Source organism: Carex rostrata, chromosome 33 (assembly GCF_964058835.1).
Source record: "Carex rostrata chromosome 33, lpCarRost1.2, whole genome shotgun sequence".
Taxonomy (NCBI): domain Eukaryota; kingdom Viridiplantae; phylum Streptophyta; class Magnoliopsida; order Poales; family Cyperaceae; genus Carex; species Carex rostrata.
In genome coordinates, this window is record NC_135950.1 from 1090005 (window position 1) to 1114341 (window position 24337).

Below are 24337 nucleotides of genomic sequence, written 5' to 3' on the forward strand. Positions count from 1 at the left end.
TCGGACAGGTCATGGTTTGAACAAACGGTCAGCCCATTAGCAGACCTATATTGAAGTTTTGATAAGCAAAAAAATAAGAAAGAGTCAAAGGACACAAAAAATTACATCTTATTTCTAAAGATACACCCATAAAAATTATTATTTTTGAATATATCAATATTAACGACAATGTTTAAATTCATTTGGGATTTATCCATCCATAACCGAATAGTTCGTAACAAAGGGGAAAATGAGGCCCAAATTGAAGTAGCTCCGAGTCCTATCAGAACATAAATATTAGAATTTAAATAAAAAACAGGCATTGACTATTCCTTGCCGGTCAAAATTAAGATCTTAGAAATATGTAATTGGATATGAGGGTTAGGATGCGCTTCACATCCTGGCTGGTCGGCCGCTCCTTGGGATTGTCAACCGTGCAAAAGCACGCGATCCTCAGCACTTGCTTTATCTGCTCGTCGAAATCTCCCCCAGCCAAAACAGGGTCGATCGCGGCTGCTGCATTGTCTGCATGCATCGTGTTACGCAACCACTTCACCAGACTCATCTCTTCTGTGCTTTGAAAGAACTCGTCTGTTGGCTGCTTCCCCATCACCAGCACCGCAAGGATTACTCCGAAGCTATAAATGTCGCTCTTTGCTGTGAATTTTAATGTTTGGTAATACTCCGGTGCTATGTATCCGATAGTACCGACCACATGGGATGATGTCATGTGTGAGTGCGCATCAAGCATTTCTTTTGCCAGGCCAAAGTCGGCGATCCGTGCTTCCATGTTGTCGTCAAGTAATATGTTTGCGGGTTTCAAATCGCGATGGATTATTTGAGGCCTGTGGTGCATGTGTAAGTACTCTAACCCGGCTGCGATGCCTTCAGCTATTCTGAGCCTAGCAGGCCAGCCAAGCTCTCGCTGCCCCGTCTTTACTTGCATCAAGACATCAAGCAGGCTACCGTTTTTCATGAACTGATAGATCAAGAAATGACTATCTGGACGCGAAACATGGGCAACCAATGGTAACAGGTTCTTGTGCTGGATGTAGCCAACTGTCTTGATCTCTGATTTAATCTGTCGCATCCACTTGTCAAGGCGGTTTGTCTCCTCTTTGGTTGGGTCACCACCACCACCCGCCTGTTTCATGATTTGCTTTATAGCAACTGTGTTTGAAGGGTTTCCTGGAAATTGGAATTTATACACCTTGCCACTGCCACCTTGGCCAATTACCTCAAGGGAAGCAAGCCCATCTTCTTTTTCCAAGAAAGCGAGGTCTCCGACAAGTATTACTTTTGGCATGAAAATGGTTGGCCTCAATGAACTTCTATACCGTCGACGGAAACAATTCCACAAAAATCTGAAAAACACAAGTAAAATCAAGACTGAGATGAAGCCACCCAAACAACCGGCTATGAAGGAGTAATATCCAGCCGAAGTGGGTCTTCGGGCAACATGACTGGTCGGACGCCGCAACGTGATTTGGTCTCTGCGGTATGGATCTTCCCGATTATTGCGGACCGGGTGGAAGGCATCCAAGATAGATAATTGAGCAAAGAGGAGAGAGCAAGCAAACAGCAGGAGGATAGAAAAAGGAATTGAGATAGAAGAAAGCGCCATGGATTGGTTAGGTGAGGGGAAGTGTGAAGAAGGCTCACCGGTGTGGAATTTTAAACTTCGAAGGTGCCGCAAATAAGACGGTGTTTGGAGAAAATAGAAGTTGGGAGATGACGGTTTGGATGTTTTGGGGAAATGACGGAGGGGAGAATAAATCTGCTGTTATTATTTCCTATCTCAACCGTTCAAGCTTTTTTTTCATGTGCAAATTTAATTTAATGAAGTTTTCCACGCATGAATCTTAACAAAAATTAACAAAAATCAATGGCTGGGATCGGAGCAACAGGTTTCTGTTATTTTCATTGGAGGGAGATTATTGGTCTCCGGTGGAGCGAAGACTGACAAGCTAGGAAAGGAGACTGATGTGACATGGAATTGAATTATGCGGCAGATGAATAGTATAAGAATGCTAAATGGGATAGAGAGACTAATGCAAATGCTCCTTATTATATGTTGGGTAATCGTTTGTGTCAGTCGGGCTGGTACGTACGAAGAAGAAGATCCGGTGTTGATAACGATCGGTTAAGAATGGTTAATAATGTAATTATTGGAGGGGAAGACTTTGAATATGAAGTCAAGCACTGAACCTACGCCGACGCTGTTCATTAGTGGAGCGTAAAATCTGGGGAGAAAAGGTATCATCCCCCTGAGTCTAGTCCCCGGAAAATCCCCGCCGACTTTTTTTTACGCGGTTTTAACTGCTTCTAATGGAAATCCGACTCTCTTATTCAATTCGACAAAAATTATAAAATTAAATTTGGTACTGTGCTAACAGTTTCACCCTCTTCTCCGCTCTTCTCCTCCTCCGCTTCTTCTCTCTGCTGTGCCAACAGTTTCACCTTTGATTCTCCGATTAGACTTGCACCGGTGAGAGTATAACCCCTCCAGTCAAGCCTAAACCCCAGCTCCTTACCCCTCCTCTCTCTCTCTCTCACCTCTCCTCTCTATTCTTCTCTGGAAACCCTTCTCAATGGAGGACGCTGCCTCATACCAGCAGGACCAACGCTCTAAGGCACGTGATGAATGCGATCGAACTTGTCTGAGCAGCTGAGTACCAAATCCGGTCGAAGCATCAGTGGATCACCTTTCTTTCCTCCACGTTGAATTATTTTTTAGCAGGTACAAGCCTGGCTGTAGTTTAACGGCAACAAAAATCCTTGGTTCTTTTCATCAAGAAAACTAAAAGGAAGTATCGTAACATTACTGAATCAATTTGACCCGTTTCCTTAATTTGATCCACTGGAGCAGGCGGGGCAGCCCTATTATTTGAACTAATAAATCTTTCAATTTGACCTGTTTCCAAATTTGTTGAATCTAAGCAGAAACAAAAATATGGATATGGTTACACCGAAATAATGCATATTTGGGCTCGTTTGGCACTCAATCCCAATTTCAGATGCGTCTATATTCTATACACCCCGGGATCTGAATGTGAAGGCAGATGAATTGGCAAAGGCTGCACGAATACATGGGTTTGTTTGCCAAGGTAACTACCATTTAAATAAACTGTTTCAATTTCCCTTTTTATATAGCCTACACAATTTCCAGTTTTGCCCTTTCAAAACTGGTACTGGTTTCAGTTGATTTATGGTTGGGTTTTTCCCATTTTGCCCCTTTTCAAAACTGGTACTGTGTTCAGTGGGTCTCTGGTACAGCTATCATACATCCACTGGTACTGTTTTTGTTCACAATGTCTCTGGTACGGCTACTGGATAATGTTTTTTACAATAACCGGTATGGGTAGTGGTTTTTCCTCTGACTGAAGCTGAATTGCGCTTGGTATTGTATGTGTATTATCTACTGCTACTGAAACTGATATTGTCTCATTCTATTTTGGCTATTCTGTTTTTCACTTTTTTCATTTTTCCTTGGGGTTTTATGGGTGGTAGTTAATATGTAAGTATGCTGGGCATATTTGTAATTTCTTAATATACTGGTAGTGCTACAGTTGTTGCTTTTTCTTTGGGTCCTGTATGTAGGATGTGTCTCTTGTGGTATTTATATGTATGTATCATGTTTAAGGTAGCTTCAAGATGATGTACTGTAAGTGTAAGCTTATTTTTTATGTTAGAGGGAGTTATCATAGTTTGAATTTCAAGGCTGTGCTGAACTCCAGGGTAGAGATGTAAATTGTAAAGGGCATCAAAAGAACTGAGTGCTAATACAGTTGGTTTAATGTAAGACACTGTATGGGTATACGGTGGTATTTTTGCTTCTCAGTATCTCAGGGATTGCATTGTTTTACCAACTCTGTAAAATTTCTAAAAATATTTTGTTTTTTACTTGTGTGATTTTGACTTTTTAGACAATGGTGCTTCCTCAACTTGGCCGGATTTCTCCTCTGGTATTCCCTTTTGCTTCTTAAAAGAGTAAAATAAAATAACATATTATTTGATGAGGAGGGTTCAAATGCCTCCATGTTTTTGTGTCTCCATCATGCCTCCATCTCTCTCTATTATTTTCAAAGTTCAAACAGTCGATCCGAACCGCTCAACTTAACCTCCATACTAAAATATGTTTGGAGACCAAATTTTATATTTTTAAAAATTTTTTTACTATTTTTTTAGATAGGTACAAAATCAGTAAATCTGAACCATCTAAAAACAGTATTTTTCTACCTATCTAAAAAAATAGTAAAAAAATTCCTAAAAATATAAAATTTGGTCTCCAAACATATTTTAGTATGTAGTTTAGATTGAGCGGTTCGGATCGACTGTTTGAACTTTGAAAATGATGGAGGGAGATGGAGGCATGATGGAGGCACAAAAACATGGAGGCATTTGAACCCTCCTCTTATTTGATTATGCTTATATATCTTGACTGATATTTATTTTTTCCTATGCTTGCCATTGAAGCAACTTAGAGAGGGACTAAAAGATACAAAATTTTCAAGAACTAATAACATTTGGAACTATTCACAAATGTTCTCTTCCTACCTGTCCCAAAGGTATGTATGTATTCATTAGGGATTTTTTTGGTAGAGATAAAAGTAAAGGAATAAGGGTACAAGTCTTATCATTTTTTTTTTGTTTACCATGAGAGCACTTGAGAACTTTCAACAACCAGATAGAAAAGGACAAAAAAATAATTGAACTTTAGAAGGTGTGCTAACTTATTTATTGGAAAAATATCATGTCTTAGATGAACTATATACACACATCCACATCTTTATTTTATTTTTTGTTTCTGTGACTCAGGTCCTAGACGAGAATGAACTCTACCTCCTGCTTTATCTTCTGCACGTGAAGTACAATGGTGTGCTTTTAACAAGGCCATATATACACATTTCTCTCAAGAAAATAAGGGAAAGGAAAAAAAATGTCAAATTTTATTGAGGCTTAGTTGAGATGCTATAAATGCTGATTTTTTTTTTTTTTGGTATTTCAAACCTTTTTAGTTGAGGTTTAGAGATTCAAGTTTTCATGTACTATATTTTTCTCTTCTCCGTTTTTAGAGCGCTGAAATGAGATGCATTATGGGAACCATGGGATTTTATAAAATCAATGGGGAAAGAGAAAAAGTATACGGTGTTTTCGGATTGCCGGTTGTTAGTGGAAGCAATGCTAAATGATAAGTAGTGTTATGTTAGACTTTTTTATGTTTGCTTTGATTTGTAATAAATGTTATGTTTGGTGGAAAATATGTATATTTTTTATTTGCAATTCATTTTTTTTATGTTGTTATGAGGTTAGTTGTTATGTTTACCGTATATAGAGTATCACATTATAGAATTCAAAACAATTAGTAAAGTAGTATCTAGATGCAAAATAAAAATAAAAAATTGAAAAAAAATTAAAATTTGAATTTTTTTTTACCGGTTTATAGTATTCAACAAAACTGTCTACAGAGTCATGTGATAAGGTTTACATTATTCAAAATAATTGAAAGTAGCATCTAGATGCAATTTTTAAAAAAAATTGAAACTTTTTTTTTACAGTATACAACGAAATTGTCTACAGAGTACTGTGATCAGATTTACAGAATTCAAAACAATTGAAAGTAGCATTTAGATGCAAATTTAAAAAAATAAAATTTGAAAAATAAAATAAAATTTTGAAAAAAAATTGAAATTTGAATTTTTTTTTACAAGTTTACAGGATTCAATGAAACTATTTATAGAGTTATGTGATAAGGTTTACAGAATTCAAAATAATTGAAACTCGCATCTAGAAGAAGATTTGAAAAAAAAATTGGAAAAAAACTTTGAAAAAAAATTTGAAAAAAAAATTCGAATTTATTTTTACATATATATGTTTACAAAATTTGAAAATTTTTAAAAATAAAAGTTTGAAAAAAAAATAAAATTTGAAATTTGTTTACTGATTTACAATATTCAACGAAATTATATACATAGTTATGTGATTAGATTTACAAAATTCAAAACAATTTATTTTGTTTAATGATAAAAATTATGTCTCATTGGTAGACGTAATAGTATGTGTGTTTTGAGATTAGTTATTATGTTTCCAGTATTTAACAACACTTTCTACATAGTGATATGATAAGGTGTGCATACTTCAAAACAATTAGAAGTAGTATCTAGATGCAAATTTAATAAAAAAAATTGGAAAAATTAAAATTTGAATTTTTTTTACTGGTTTACAGTATTCAACGAAACTGTCTACAGACTCATGTGATAAGTTTTACAGAATTCAAAACATTTGGAAGTAGCATCTAGATGCAGATTTTAAAAAAAAATTAAAATTTGAATTTTTTTTACCGTTTACATGATTCAACAAATCTATTTACAGAGTTATATGATAAGGTTTACAGAATTTAAAATAATTGAAAGTAACATATAGAATAATATTTGAAAAAAAAATTTTGAATTTTTTTTTACATATATCTATTTACACAATTTTAAATTACAAGGAGATGCTTAATCATGGTTGATGCCAGAATCGATGTATAGGCTGAGTGAATGATTTATAGTTTGTATACATTTCATGCTTGTACTTGAATTCATGTATTAGATTTACAGTGTTTAAATAAACAGTTTACAGTGTTATGTAATAAGATTTAAAGAATTCAAAACAATAGGAAGTAGCATCTAGATGTAAAATAAAAAAGTTGTAAAAAAAATTGAATTTTTTTTTTACCAGTTTATAGTATTCAATGAAACTGTCTACAGAGTCATGTGATAAGGTTTGTAGAATTCAAAAAATATATAATTGAATTTTCTTTACTGTAAACATACACATAGTATCATGTAAACATACACATATTATCCTGTAAGCATACACATATTATCCTGTAAACTCGAATTTTTTTACATATTTCTGTTTACAAAATTTCAAAGTAGTCATGGTTAGTTTTTAGTTTTGAAAAGTTGTTAGAGATCTTCTAGATGTGGTCTTGGTTAAAGGTCTAAAAGTGGTCTCAGTCAAATCATTATAGGATTTAGTTTTCAATTATTTGAATTAGTTTACAGGATTTAGTATTGAAGTTTACCGAATTTGCTCCATTAGTTTACAGGATCTTTGAAAGGTAACGTCCCTCGGGCTACAGTCCTCCGAAAATCCCTGTGTATAAAAGTTTTCCCTTTTTAGCTTAGTTCTGACGCGCTTTCAACTGTCATAATTTCAAGTACAATATGTATGTTCACAGGATAATATGTGTATGTTTACAGGATAATATGTGTATGTTTACAGGGTAATATGCGTATGTTCACAGGATAATATGTGTATGTTCACAGGATACTATGTGTATGTTTATAGGATAATATGTGTATCTAGAAGGAGATTTGAAAAAAAAAATTTGAAAAAAAATTCGAATTCTTTTTTACATTTTTAAAAAATAAAATTTGAAAAATAAAATAAAATATTGAAAAAATTTAAAAATTGAATTTTTTTTTTACCGGTTTATAGGATTAAACGAAACTATTTACAGAGTTATGTAGTAAGGTTTACAGAATTCAAAATAATTAAAAGTAGTATCTAGAAGGAGACAAAAAAATCCGAATAAAAATTTCGAAAATAAATTTTGGAAAATAAAAATTTCCGAATAAAAAGTTCGAAAATAAAGTTTTGAAAAAAAAAATTTGAAAAAAAAACTTGAATATTTTTTACATATTTTTGTTTACAAAGTTTTAATGTAGTCATGGTTAGTTTTTAGTTTTGAAAAGCTGTTAGAGATCTTCTAAATGTGGTCCTGGTCAAAGGTTTAAAAGTGGTCCCAGTCAAAGTAGTTAAAATGGTTAAAGTGGTGGTTAAAGTGGTAGTTAAAGTGGAAGTTATTGGGGACCACACAAATTAAAAGTTTTATGTTAACATGATTTATTGAATTAGTTTACAGGATTTAGTATTTATGTTTACAAAATTAGTTGATAATATACGGGGATTTTTGGAGGACTGGAGTTGGAGGACTGTTAGCTGCTTCCAAATCTGGGGACACCCACTGGTACCGAAAATGCCCTTCAAAATCAATCAGCGGGACCAAAGAAAATAAAAATATTATATCTCTGAAGTTGGGCTTAACTGTAAAATTGTAATTATAGATTCTACTAATACACTGTTGTAGTCGAATCAGTCAGCGTCACTAAACTGTACTCTGGGGGTGTTAATGGTACCATTTTATTCGTTTACCCGGTAAATATTATTTTCCTTATTTAACGAGTAAAGATACGGAATAAAATCTATTTTATTCAATTGAGTAATTATAAATATATATATTAATGAGTAATAAATATCTATTTTCCAAACTATTATTTGTATTTGTGTCACACTTAATTAATCATTAAAATACGTAAATAAATTTTAGCAAATTTCAATGAAGCTTAAATTATATTAGCACTACCTGTATGATTGCTATTTGTGAAATGAATGTGTATAATATTTTGTATTTAGTAAATAATAAAAATAATTATTATATTAGCTATAGCACTACCCCGTATGATTACTATTTTGATAGGGTAAGAACCAGTATTGAGTTGATGAGACCCTCTACACTGTTCAGGCTTTTTAATTTGGAGAATATATAGGCGAAGAACTTGTGTTTTAAATGAATTAAATGTTGCTCTTTTGTTGACGTGGACCTTCGAATCTGTTTGGGTTTTTCATTTGGTTGAATATGATATCTAGGTTCTGTTTATTAATAGAAAAATTCTTATATTTTGTTGTTATTGGTATATGATCGATGTTGGAGAAAATAAAAAAGACGGGCTAATTAAGGTGGTTAATAAATCATGTCTTTTTGTGTTTTTAAAAAATTTGCTTTTATAAATTTCTACTGTAATATCTTTTGAGTAAGGCTTGGAAGCTATGAATAGCATAAGATCATCCGTGCTACAGTCTCAAAAATCTATCGTATAAATTTCAAATTTCGATTTAATTAAGTAGCTCAATAAATTGGTTATATAATAAACTTGTGGAATACTAATTTTTGCTAATTTTTGCTATCCATAGCACCCAAGCCTTACTCTATATGTTATGTTGTTTTGTAAATTCTTGTTATAAATTTGTTGTGTAATGTTTTACTATAATATTTTATAATTTAGGGCTATAATTTTATTTGTTGTAATGTTATAAATTGTTTTTTTTTTCAAATAGAAAAATGACAAGACAAGAAGGATAAAATGTTAAGTCTAGAACATAAAATTTAACAATCTAAATATGAAATAAACAATTCAAATATAAAATACTACATAAAATATAACAATCCAATAATAAAAAACCTAAATGTGTCTGTAGCATGAGCAACTGCAGCAGAGGCCTCTGCTCCAGAGCTTCAACATCTGAAGCATGTGAACTCTCTTATGTCTCTATCGTATCACCTGAATGTCTTCGTCTATATCTGATCATACTACATTTGAAAAATATCAAGTTAGTACATTTCTAACATACTTTTACAATTTACACATTTTTTAGATCTGGCCATACTAAATTCGAAAAGGTCCCATCTGAGCAATCACATGAAAATTGAGAATTCGTGCGCGGTGCGTACAGATTTTTTTATTAATCATTTTTTTAAATTTGTACGGAGTTCAATTTTTTGATTTTTTGAACGCATTAAAAATTTATACAAGACTAACTTATTTTAAGGCATCAAATTTCACACCACAATACAAAAAAAAAACAAGCCGAATTTTCTCTAAAACCAAGATAAATGGGAATTATATATATATATATATATATATATATATATATATATATATATATATATATATATATAGGATTTGGCTAATATGCTATGGGTTGCATAGAGGTCTCCCGTGCTACGGCTCAATATTCAACTTTTTAAAATCCTAATGGTCGATCCGAACCGTTCATCTTGTTCTCCATATTAATATGTGTTTGGAGACCAAATTTTATATTTTTTGAAAAAAATTTACTATTTTTTTAAATTTATTGAATATCGCTATTTTTTATGGTCCAGATTTATGTTTATTCCAAGTTCAAAATTAACAACAACAAAATTAGGTTTTATGTTATGCATTTAACAAACAAATATATTACTCTTAATTTCATATATAAGAGATGTAAGTAAATATAGTACAAATTCGCTTCTTCAAAAGAAAGAATGCGTTGCTCATCAATTTCCACCACTATCTTATATTCCGTAAAAACAAACTTCCATAATTTTTTCATAACAATAAAATCTTGTTATTTGTCGCTCGTTTTATAATTAAGTCCAAATAATAGATGCGAAGAAAATTATAGGAAACATCACACAAAAAGCCACCAAACATATTATAATAGGAAATACTAATTAATTACATTACATTCACATAAACCAAATGATTAATCTAGCATTTTTTTTTTGTAGAAATCAAACAATATACATTAAATTGAATCAACAGAAATATTTTCATCGGAATGACACAAGCACGTTCAAATTATATTTCAAAATTATTTAATATATAAAAATCAACCAGGTATATTTAATTTCTAACTTATTTTATACACACACAGGCAATATCTGAGCCCAGCTTGGCCCAAATTGGAATAGTTTGGATTGAACGGGTCAGTTCGAACTTTTATTATTAATTAATAATACCAGAAAAGAAACACACGTTATGAAATTAAAATTATAGATGTTCATTAGTAATTTTTAATATTGATCACCTCTATTCATTTTCTCATTTATAATTGGAATTTTTTTTTCATTTATATTGAAATTCATTAGATAACTATTCATTTACAATTTGTGATCTATAAATAGAAACTTGTAATCTTGTATTGTACATATGAGAAATATATAAATAAAGAAATTATTATCCTTTATATGTTCTCTATATCTTGTTTCTTTTCTTTATCTTTATTTTACAACAAATCAAAACTATTTTTTCCTATTTACTAATAAAATAATCCGATTAATTGTTAATTGTATGGACTGATAATATATCGTTGATTTAATTAAGAGCCTAACCTACCTAGGAGCAGGTTACATATATGGGTTAAAATCAACAAGTGCATTTTTAGTGTTATAAGCTTGCATTAATTTGAGTCACATGTTTGATAGCAGATTTTTAAAAAATGGTTAAATTGCATTGGTTTGAGTCAAATGGATAAAACTATTTCCTGAAGAAAAAAAAAATCACAGAGGAAAATTACATCATCTGTTTTATGTTTAGAAGAATATTTTATCTAATTTAATTATTATTATTTTTTACATGAATCAAATTATGACAGATACAAATCATCTGAGTGATTCTAAAAACCAAAATTGGAAAATATGGCCTATGTCAAAAAAAAAATATATTCAATATTAAACTAATTTTATTTGTAAAAATAAAACGAACATTTTGACCTAGCTGTCTAGCCGTTAATAGTATTTTTTTTTTTTTTTGCATCAAATTAATATTGAATATTTTAGCAATAGTACCGTAGAACGTGACGTTTCCCCATAAGGGGCCCAGAAAGGACAAATTCAAGACACCGCTTACCAAATGTTTTCTCCATTTAGTTTTAAGGAATTAAGATACTATAACAGTGAAAAATGGAGACGATGACGGCTCTGAACCCTATACTCTTTCCCGCCTATAAATTATTTTAGTATGGAGAAAATGAAAGAGACTTGTCTGAGAAGCTATCCTCCGATTATCGCCCAGTTATCAGAACCGGACCGAACCGGTCAACTGTCCGGTTTGATTTTCTTAAAGTATCGACTGTTGTTGGACCGGTCAAATTCGATTAACCGGTCGGTTTCATTATAAAACCAACAACAAGACCAACAGAAAACCGGTTCAATAATAATTAATCACCAAAGATTTTTGTATCCTTCTCTTTCATACGCTGCTCCGAACAAACCCTTCCCGATCGATCGACCTCTCCTACTGCTTGTCTGGTTCTATCGCCACCGTCTCAACTGTCACCCACCTCAACCCTCTTCTTCCCGACCTCTGCTACTGCTCCTATCCTACCACCTACCTCAACCTTCCGGGCAAAAGGACGCTAATGCCCCTGCTCCAGGTATCAATGGTTGTAAAATGTCCGATCGGAGAGATTGTGGTGATGTTTTGATTGGATACAGTGCTTCTTTTGTGAAGAGATAAAGGAGGAGGAGAAAAGAGGGTTTGATGGGCTTTCAAGGTAAGAATTGTGGTGAGTTTGGAGAATTTTATGGTCAATGGCAGTTTGATTAGATGAGATTTGAGAATCAAAGAGAATTAAAGATAGTTTTTCTTACAAAAAATATTGAAATCTAGTAATTAGTTTTACTGATACGCAGAGAATAGTGATAAGAATCAGGGAGCGTGTGTGTTTCATTTCTTTTCTTTCATCCTTAATGTACCACAGTACCAGTGTCCAGTGACATTAAAAGTATTAGTAAATTTCTTAATTACATATGAGCTACAATAGTTTTTTTTGAAGGTCATATGAGCTACAATAGTTAAAGCTCTTGATTATATTGAGTACCATATTCTGATTGATTCCACCGAATAAATTAAATAAATCATTTGCGCAAATTAGGATAATGCTTGCCATGAATAAGCATGATCTTCTTTGTTACATATAGTTGAAAATTGTAAATGAAATGCATGTATTATTATTGACACAAATGCAAGTCGATACATGTTAGATAAAATAATAATATGTTTGTGGCTTGTGCACAGGTTATTTTTTAATACTACTTTGACTTTGTTTAAACTTAGACACAAAAATAAATAATAAGTGAGACTTTCGGATTATATATTATAATGATTTAAAAAAAATTCAGCGGTTGAACCAGTCGAAGAAAAAAAATAAAAAATTCTTATTTCATGAATTATAAATGAATCATAAAAATACTTGTGTCACCAGTGGAAAAAATAGAATCATGATCAATTATATACGCATATTAGTATCGGAATACAACCAATCCTGATCAGGGCGATACAGATGCCAAATAAATATATATTCTCAAGTTTCAATCAAATATATATTCTAAAGAGGCTCGGGAGCAATTAATCGAAAGATGTGAGATATAATTCGGACACAAAAATAATGTGTCATTTTAACCCTACTTAAGGAAATTTAATACTTTGTGTTTTGATCAACTATTCCTGTTTACTAGCTAGTAGGGTTTAAACAAAGTTAATTCTGCTAGAAGATGTTTATTATGTACCAGTTTATGGGTTTATGATTTTAACTGAACTCTTATGGAATTGGAATTTATCAATTGTATCACCAGACATACCTTTTTAATGTAACAATTTTATTGCAAATATTTTCATTACGGCCCAAAACTTGTTATGTTTTGAATATCGTACCTCAAATATTTGCATTATGACCTATATATATGGTTTATTAATTATCTATTACTAATAATATATACCTGAGGTTTGTTACAGAGGGACTTGATACTTTTTTCCCCTTCTATTGCAGAATTTGGCTTAATGCAAAGATGATGAATCTTTTTTTTTTTAAATTTTAGAAACTCCGGGGCTGACAGTTCAATTATTTGTTTGCTTGAAAATTGAGTTTTCATTGTTAGTATATAACTCAATTTTCAAGCAAACAGATAATTGAACTGAATGCAGAAACCCCATATGTTCATCGATCAGTTCATTCATACTCTTGAGGAAGAGAAAGGTATTTGCTACACGCACCCCGAAAATCTCCGAGGTAATGATGCATAATGTTGGTTTTGTGCCTTTGTTAACTTAAATATATAAAATCTGCATTAATTGACTCCTTTTCTTTTGTTACAAGGCATCATATATATGAGGTAGAAGTGAACTCCCAGGTATTTTCTTTTATAGGTAGAAATGAATGAGGAACAGTTAAGGGATACAAGGAAACAAAAAAAATGGCATGCAAATAACTAAAATAAACTCTCAATTCAGTTCTCTACAACACTTGGTGGCGCCATTAGTGCTAATAGGCCATCTTTCATTGATGACATTGTAGTTCAAATGTGGCACCATGAATCACTTATAGGAGTTGAAATATGGTCTCAAGTACCAAAAAATAACAAGGAGATGATAGTACAAACATGCTAGTAATTAGAATTCCTTTTTTTTTTTTTCAGTTATACATTTGTGCTTATGATGTGCATACTCTTTACTAGTAAAAAAAAAACAGAGTGAGAGAGAAGGTCATAGACTAATTTTATTTAGTAAGTTTGAGGAAGTATTGTGGAGAAAAATCTGAAAGTCTTTCCGCTGGCATTAAGAGCTTACCATGTGGTGTCTTTCCGCTAATTTTATTTAATACTGATTGAGAGCTTACCCTGTGATGTCTTTCCACTGGTATAAGATTTATGAGGAAGTATTGTGGAGAAAACCTGAAAGTCACTTTGGATATGAAGTACTATTTTTCAGAATGCTATGAACTCCCTATAGGCTCAGTGTAGGAGTGTTTACTATAAATATGAGTTATGGTCCATCCAAAACTATCCCTAGGTAAGTGCTCTGCTAAGGGGTGAACTTACCTCTAACAAAAGGAAAATCTAAAATAGAAAAGAACAACTATTAACTAATTACAGCTATTATTATAAATTACTATGATTTATTTCCTTTAACAGATTTTATCAAAAAAAAAATCTTTAACAGTAATTAAATGCATGAAGTTGTTTTAAACAAATATTGTTTTATAATAATCAGAAAAACACATCTTTGATAATACTTGGTAGAAGTGAAATATATGTGTAGTCATATTTAGGAAAATTGTAGGGTTATATTTTGTAAAGGTTTTAAGCAATATTTAAATACAATATGAATGTTTGAATATTTAAAGTTTAAAGTAATATTTTATCAAGTCACAATCTTCAAAGATTTGCTTCAAGTGATTGTAAATAATTTGAAGAATCAGGGGAAAGTAATTAAATAGTTGTTTAAATAATTAATCTTATTGTTTTGTTTTTCTCTTGTAGACTAAATTGTTGTTTTATATTTCTTTTCTAGTTGAGACTGCTAAATGAACTTAAATCAATGTATCAGATTAAATTGCAGTCTAATTTTCGCTGCTTAAAAGTACTCGCAATCTCCGGGAAGCACCATGTATAGAGGTTTTAAAAACAATATTTTGATATATGTGAAATGTTGTTTTAGAAATCGGTTATGATACTTGAAGCACTTTTTAGGAAGTTGATTTTTTTTCTTGTTTACAATTAAAATTAATTTTCTCATTTATGTATTATTTATTTTCGTTTTTTAATTGCTCACTGGATTTGCTGAAGCATCTAATTAAGCCACAATTAACTGATATTTATTTATCTTCTCCTAATTTTATGATATTGCCAATTGAGGCATGTAAGCTTTCAGTGTATACCAGTATGCTGAAATTGACTTTTTTTAAATGAAGATGATGACACTTGAGCTGTGGTGTCCATTTTTTGTGTCTGTTTTGTATCTGTTGAATTTTGAGATGGATGTCCACCTTATTTTGCATATGTTGAATTTTGCATGTGTGCTAATCTGACAATTAATAGAGGATAGTACGCTAAATGTGGATAGTCTGCTGGTACAGTATTAATTGTCAGATTAGCACACATGCAAAATTCAACAGATTCAAAATAAGGTGGACATCCATCTCAAAATTCAATTAGGTGGAAACCTTATTTTGCTGATGGATATAATAACTGTCTTTTGGGTCCATACAACTATTCAATTCTAAACTAACACATCCCCTCCAAAAATATAAATGAAATCTGTTAACCTACATTAATTTTCACCGAAAAAGAAAAACGAGATAAGAGATATTATACTGACAATTTAATAAAACTAGGATCCTAGTACCTGCTATGAACCATATAATAACTGAATGGTATATGCAACCTAATATTCCATGCTCCCTTCTCTCTAAATGCAGAACCCAGAGGGTCGAAACCTCTGTTTAATTATTATGTACTGAAATTAAACTTGGCTCATCTTCACTAATTATTATGTACTTACAATATAATCCTATTTTCAAATAATCAAGCGTACCAGAAAACTTGACTTCTGCTACCTGTTCAATATGTAATAAGAGATCAAATTAGTGTTGCTAGAGTTAAAAAGAAAATCAGAAATATTTTTATCAAACATTTAAAAATCTGAAGAAGAAAGAACACAGGAGTAGAACTAGGGTGCTCTTAAGCTCACCAAAGTGTTTGGTGAGCTTGACTCTAAAACCCATCAAATCAATTTCAAATGATGAATCCGAACCGTTGAAACCCGCCTACCTTATGTGTGATGCGTCTACATGTGAAATTTTTAAACATTTGAATTAATTTAGTATAAAGTCAAGCGGTCAAAAAACGTTCAAAAAATGAATGCACTAAAATTAATTTATTAACCTTCTAATTTTGACCGATTGACTTTATACTAAACTAATTCAAATGTTTAAAAATTTTACATGTAGACGCATCACATGTAAGGTAGGCGGATTCTAACGGTTCGGATTCGTCATTTGAAATCGATTTGATGGGTTTTAGAGTCAAGCTCACCAAACACTTTGGTGAGCTTAAGAACACCCTAGTTCTACTCAGAACACAGCAAAAACCTCAAATGGTTCTAGAAAAGAGTATTAGAAGTTATTTCTTCTAGAAAATCACGCTTAACGACAGGGGTTGGGGATGGGCCAGACCGGAGTCTCAAGTAGTGGAGCGACGAGCGACGGGGGCGAAATGAACAGGGATCCGACAAACCTAGATTCAAAGAGGTGTTAAGGTGATCGGGTTCTGAACCTGGAGCTCACAGGGGTGAAACGCGGGGAGGCGAGGGGCATAAACCCTAGCGGGGAAGGGGCAAAGTCGGGAGAATTCGTTTCCTCTGAGATATCTCAAACTTTGCGTGACTTTATGGAAAATCCCAACCGTTTAAATACGCTCTGCACAAATCTCAAAGCACATATAATACTGACCCCTACATCACATCCGAATAGGCACCGGACAGCCAAATAGAGACTAGAGAGGGACGGCACTATTTTTTTTTTTTCCCAATCGCTCAGCGCACTTAATCATCTTACGGTAGCACGAATCTTAAATCATTTGGACGGCTGAAGAAATCTACTCAGGAAGAAGCCTCGCCATACTCATTTTACAGTATCTATATGAATGTTTTAATATCTAGCCGTTAACCGTTAATAGTATGAGTGCTTGGAAAAATTTACCAATAGTGTGAAATTGGCCGTCACGTTTCCCCACAAGGGGCCACCGCTTACCAAATGTTATCTCCATTTAGGGTAAGGAGACATAATAGTTTTAAGGAATTAAGATATAAATGGAGACGATGACAGCTTACAACCCTATATTCTTTTCCGCCGCTCCAAACCCTATCCGATATATCTATCTCTCCTAACTCTGTCTCTCACTCCTATTTGAAGAAATAATTCGATAGAGAGAAAAGGTCATGTTTGGTGGTGGATTAGAGAGTAGAATAAGGGCTTAATTAAGTCTTCAATTATTCTGTCAAACGTAATTTAATTGAGGTGGACTAAGATATTGGAATACGTCGATATTTAGTCCGGCCTAAACGAGCCTAAATTAACCCATCTCTACAGCTTCCTTAACTTTGTGGCGCAATCTAAACCCAACTTTGCCTCTTCTCTCTTCAGTAATTACCTTTCTTGTACAAATAAAAAAAAAAAAAATCTTCCCTGCTTTCATAATATGTTCCATTTTTTTTGTCTTTTTCATGCCTATTTATTTTACTTTCATTTTTTTTTATTTCTGATCACGTCAAAGAAAAATCTGGAAATCTGGAAATTAGAAATTAGAAATTATATTTCTTGCAATGTGAATGTGGTGTTTTTTTTATATGTTATCACCTATGAGCTTATTTAGTTATTTTCCTTAATATTTTGTTTGTTACTTTAATTATGTATGATCATATGTTCCTCATTATGTATGAAATTATTCTACTGTAAGACTTTTGTAAGATGCTAATGTATAACCTTATATATTCATGCTTAGTCTTGTAAGACTTTTTAGATTCAGCTGGTTATTGTGTCTTTTTTCGCTTATTTTAATCAGATTTTGTTCATTGTTAATAATATTTACATATTAGTTTGAGAAAAAATGTGAATCATCTCCTCTGGTGCAGTGCCAATTGGTACAGTGTGTTCCAGTGAATTAATGGTAAAAGGAAACAAATATAAATTAGGTTATACATGCCTTAAGTCATCAAATTCTACCAAAGATATAATAACTTAAGTCATGGTATAACTGTAAATTTGAACCAAACACGAATAATTTAGTCCGGTCTAAGTTAGAATAACCAACTTTAGCCTCTTTAGTTTTAGTCCACAACCAAACATCACCCAAAGGAATAGGTGCTGTTATTCTCAGATCGGCTACATATTGAAGTCCGATCTTGATTATAGAATCACAATCGGCTGTTCGTCCGATACTGATTAGTGATACTATTAGTAATGTCTGGGTCAGAATCGCACGCAGGTCCGATATTGATGTCTGTTTTATGACTGATACTGATTGTTGATTCTCCACTAATGCAATGAAGGAGGCTTGTCTGAGGTGCTTGTTACAGAGAGACTTGAAACTCCTGTCAGGGGCTGACAGTTCAATTATTTGTTTGCTTGAAAATTGAGTTTCCAATGTTAGAATGAAACTCAATTTTCAAGCAAACAAATAATTGAACTGAGTGCAGAAGCCCCATATGTTCATCGATCAGTTCATTCATACCCTTGAGGAAGAGCAAGGTATTTGCTACACGCACCCCAAAAATCTCCCAGGTAATGATCCATAATATGCTTGTTTTGTGCCTTTGTTAACTTAATAAAATCTGCATTTGACTCTTTTTCTTTTGTTACGAGGCATCAAGAAGGATGGAAACTGTACTAATTTTTTTCATAAGATCATTAATGCGTATGCCAGTGGACCCCACAAGTGCCGAAAGATCAACACTGAGAACAGCAGGAACATCTCTATTGAGAATGTTATGTGAGTTGCACAATAGTTTCTCTAAAAGCTTAAGCTAATATATGAAAGCTGGTTTTAATATGGTGTTCTTAATATAATATATTTCTATCTGAACCAGGTTCTCCTTCTCCAATTTAATGTTATTATCTGTCAAATTCTCTTAACACTTGCACTCATAGGAAAAAAAAAAAAAAAAACTTAGATGTTTAAATTTATTTGCATTGTATTTTTGAAAGGCAAATTTCATTATCTACTTAGGTAGCACAAGAGTGGGAAGACAAAATCAATTATTGACAATGGCAATCATAAAGGCTGGAAACAAATAATGGTATTGTCCTTAATTTGTTATAACATTTTATGTCTTATTATTTTTCTGGGCCATTGTCAATGTCATTTTTGCATCCTAATGAGTAATATTTTTGATGGTTGTGTTCAGCAAGAGTTGAATTGGAACATAAAATAGAGAAACCAATGGGTCATGTTTGATTACATAAATGTAAAAAATGTTAACACAATATCATAAAACAACATACAGTAAAACATAGCTCCAGACCTTAATCTTGGAAGCTGAAATAACTATACACCATCTAGATAAATCTAAAATTGTTCAAGTATTTTTAGAGTACGTGATGCTGATGTATCATTAAAACAGGACCGACAGCTTCAAGAACAAACCGACATCGCCAGTTGTGCATCTGAAAAATGAAGGAAGCTCTGTTTGGTGGGAAAATGAGTCTCGAGTTGTTGAAGAACCTGACCCAAATAAAGCAGACCATTCAATTGAAAGAGTTCAGGGTATGGTTGGTAGATATAATTTTAAAATTTTGCTACAAAAATCATGGAGGATCTATCAAGCTGATTATTGTAATTTATAATTTAGATCTAGGGTCAATTTTGTCAAAGTCACTAAACTTTGTCCATTGTCACAAATTGATTGCTCAATTTTTATTTGTCCCTCTATAGTTATTGAATTTTTTATTTGTTTCAATCAAGTCACTCTATAACTTTTTCATCAAAAACAGTGAAACACTAACGAAATATGCTCATCTGTTATTTTTTCCGTCCAAAAAACTAATAAATGTAAAGTGACATGAGATGGATGAGCATATTATGTTAGTATTTTCAAATGAAAAAGTTATAGAGTAACTTGAATAAAACAAATAAAAAGTTCAATGACAATAAAAGGACAAATCAAACTTAAGTGATCAATTTGTAACAAGGAACAAAGTTTAGTGATCTGCTGCAAAATTTGACCTTTAATCTAGTAAATAGATTTTACCTCTCTTGACAATTCAAAGATGAAGGGGTCTTAGTAGTGGTGCAAATGGGTCGGATATTACCCGTCCGAATCCGGATCCGTATTCGAATTTTTGCAGATTCGGATATTCGGATACGGATAGTTGCGGATTCGGATACGGATATGGATTTTTTTATGCGGATTCGGATACGGATATGGATTTTTTTATGCAGATTCGGATACGGATACGGATACGGATACGGGTTGAGTTTCGGAATCGGATACGGATACGGATACGGATAATTATCCGTATCCGGATATTTAAATTTTTCGGATATCCGATAATAATCCCACCTCTCGGATCTGACATCTTTCTCTTCTAATTTCATTTCCTGTTTCGCACGTCGCACCCGTTCGACTTCTGACTTCTGACTTCTCTCACACAACTCACGGAGTTCACCTAATTTCGTGTTTCCCAAACCCTAATTCTTTGACTTATCTCAAGCTGTCAAGCAGCGATTTCTTCATTTCTCTCACGGAGAAGTCTCAAGCAACAAACAGGTATGAAATTCCATGCATTTTAATAATGCGATTGTGCCAGAAGCCTAGAACTATGGTTCTCTTTAATAAGCGATGTGAATTTTGCTGTCAATGATCGTCAATGTTCTGTTACCAAAAGCAGATATTTTCAATTAGACATATATTTTCAATTAGTTAACTAGATATATATTTTGTAATAGCGTAACAAGTTAATTAGACATATATTTTAAATTAGAAATCCGAATTATATCCGTATCCGTATTTGTATTCGAAAATATCCGATCCGTATCCGTATCCGATTAATATCCGATCCGTATCCGTATCCGATTAATATCCGATCCGTATCCGAAAAAAAATACGGATACGGATATGGGTTGAGCACTATCCGATCCGTATCCGATCCGTTTGCACCCCTAGGTCTTAGCTTCTAGCTTTTTTTTTACTTCTTGAGCTCCAAGCCTCCAAAGCATCAAAGGACGATGATGCCTCCACTAGTATCCACCTAAGATTCAATTAGAGAAATAATGTTTCTTTATAATAGAAATACTCCTCTAGTTCAATCCTCAAATCAAGGTTCTACTTCTTCAATCTAGCTAACACTCGATTCGTTTGCACTCCTAATTATATGGGAAACTGAGTGCTAAGTAGTAAGAAAAAAAGCAGTACCTGTATTTCATGATATTATGAATTTTAGAGGGGAAATACGTAATCTATGTTTTTGAGGGGTATACATGAAATTCCCCCTCTCGGCTCCGCCTCAAACTACTTTGATCTGGATTCGTTTTGGTAGATTCAAGGAGTTAAAATAAGACATTGGTGCTATGGATGGCTCAGATGATTCCATGAAAGTTGCTGTAAATGTTCAACCGCTGATCCCATCATAGCTTCTCGATGGGTGCACCGATTGTGTGACTGTCACACCTGGCGAACCTCAGGTCAGATTACTGCACGTATCTCCAATTTCTACTTTACTATGTGTCATTTTTTTTGTGAGTCTATGTGTGAAAGCAGTGCTATGTTGCATGAGGGTTCAAATGCTTCTTCATGTTGTATATGTGAGAAATAGTGTTATGTTTTATATATTTATTGCTTTTTCCCAGCCATGAAGACTCAAACAAAAATAGAAATAAAAATAAATAGTTTCTTCTCATTCTTGTTGCACGAAAACAAATAATTTTCTCACATCATATGAAAAAGTTAAACACATGAACTTTTTGAACTATGAAAATTAAACACATAAAAATTAATAATAAAAGAGTAGAGCTGAATTTTCGAACTATGAAAGTTAAATACATGAGAATTAATAATAAAAGAGTAGAGTTGAACTTTCGAACTATAAAAGTTAAATACATGAAAATTAATAATGAAAGAGTAGAGTTGAATTTTCGAACTATGAAAGTTAAACACATGAAAATTAATAATAAAAAATATTCTCGCGGAGAATGAAACTCTTACAGTACCATAAAATGTTCCTCTAAATTATATTAAAATCATACATAAATACAAAAAATTGAAAAAAAGATAAAATCTATTTTTTAGATCATTCAATTATTTTTGTGCACCGGCGAGGAGGACAACTCGTTCAAGTTCCTTTATCGTCTCCGATTTTTTAATTTCAAAATAATTGGATGTTACAAAATAGAATCGAGGAATCTCTTAAATAACTTGGGATATCTAAAAGTGGTACTAACATTATTATAGTCTTTTGGGTCACAACGCGCACCTGAAAATACTTTTGGGCCCAAAAGTTTTGGTTGTGAAAATGACAAACACCTCTCCTTAAATGGGCTTAATTAACTATCTTAGATATCTACAGAAGTGATCATTTTAATGGACTTAACAGCTGATTTATTTCCTGTTTTACAACGGGATTAGACAATTGCCCTTAACTCGGACTAATTATTTGCGTATATTGTGCTGAACTTTTAGCACAATATTATATTTGGGCCTAATAGTCGTCTATAGACGCCAGCACAAGATGGATGACATATATAATTTTGGAAGTGTCTAATTGTCCACAGCCATTTGTCCACCATTTGTCCACAGAAAAACTGTCATTTGACCTGCGCCAATCCTGTAAAATTACTAATTCAATGCTGTAACTTGTACAACACATCTTATAAAAAACTAACTGTAGTTTTGATGAACCGTTTACAATTTGGCCAACTTGGCAAACTAACTGTACTTCATGTGGGACCACTTGACAATTACTTTACTTACTAACAGTTAATGGCAGTTATTTGCGGTTAATGTCAATTTTAGAAAAACTTCTAGAACATTCAAAACCGGAACAGCATCTACAACTGGCATTTTTTTTCAAAATAAACCTTGAAAATATTCAAAAATATTTTTTTCCTGCAAAATTATAATTTTTTTTTTATATTTTATAATTTTTTGCTTCAAATGTGCACTGTAATTCCAATACTGTAAAATTAGAAGTTGTAAACAGTTAAATAAACATATGTCACTATAAATTTCAACACTGCAAAATTAGAAGATGTAAAAAGTCAAATCATATGTCCACTGCAAAATTGAATACTGCAAAATTAAAAGTTTCAAACAGTGAAATAAACATATGTCACTACAAATTTCAATACTGCAAAATTAAAAGTTTTAAACAGTCAAATAAACATATGTCACTACAAATTTCAATACTGCAAAATTATAATATGAAACCAATAAAACACACATAAAACATAGCAATATTCAACATACATCATTAAACATCACCATATATAAAACATTCACAACCACACTGTTCACCAAAACATAAACAAACAATCTTGTTCACCAACCAGATTAACTATTCACAAGCAACAACATTTGTTCACCAACAAATAAAAGAATAATCTTATCTATTCAAAACCATATAATTGTTCATAAGTGTCATTTGACTAGCACCAATCCTGTGAAATTCATCATTTAATGCTATAACTTACGTAACAAATCTTATAAAAAACGTAATTTAAATTTTCAAACAACCAGAAACTTTCAAAACAGTTTGCAACATGCATAACATCACAAAACTAACAGTACAATATGAAAATATTTCAATCTGTCATATATTGTAAAATTGATTTGCGCCGATACTGTAAAATTCATGATTCAAAGCTGTAAATTATGTACAAAACCTAATAAAAACTAATTACAGTTTTCAAACAAAAATAAAGTGTCATTTGACTTGCTCCAATTATGTAAAATTCATCATTTAATACTGTCACTTGAATAAGAAAACTTATAAAAAACGTAATTCAAATTTTCAAACATCCAGAAGGCTGAACGTTCCATTGCCATCATGTATAAAAAACGAGATCGAGTCAGTAATCTCAAATAAATTCCACATTGCAAAAGAAAACTGAATGAGTGAAGGTAAATGTCGAACAAACGTGCGATATCCTGTTAAATGTGACATATATCACCTAATTCACATATATATATATATATACTGTAAAATACGGATAATACAAAATCAGATGAAATTACAACATAACATTTGAAAAAGTACATCAACAATAATGTAAAACTGACTTGTGCCAATACTGTAAAATTCATAATCAAAGCTGTAACTTATGTACAAAATCTAATAAAAAATAATTACAATTTTCAAACATAAATAAAAAGTGTCATTTGACTACCATTAATCTTGTGAAATTCATCATTCAATGCTGCAACTTAAATAA

The 24337-nt window shown here is 32.3% G+C and overlaps 1 long non-coding RNA gene and 1 pseudogene across 1 annotated transcript; one reads left to right on the plus strand and one right to left on the minus strand.

Annotated features, from left to right (window-relative positions):
- Window positions 1–310: 310 nt before the first annotated feature.
- Window positions 311–1645, minus strand: LOC144548543 (leucine-rich repeat receptor-like serine/threonine/tyrosine-protein kinase SOBIR1 pseudogene; annotated as a pseudogene).
- Window positions 1646–2028: 383 nt separating this feature from the next.
- LOC144548606 (uncharacterized) lies at window positions 2029–5281 on the plus strand. The gene is made up of 4 exons (XR_013509396.1): window positions 2029–3086; window positions 3906–3944; window positions 4456–4547; window positions 4798–5281. It is a non-coding gene; the product is annotated as an uncharacterized LOC144548606 (long non-coding RNA).
- The last annotated feature ends 19056 nt before the right edge of the window (window positions 5282–24337 follow it).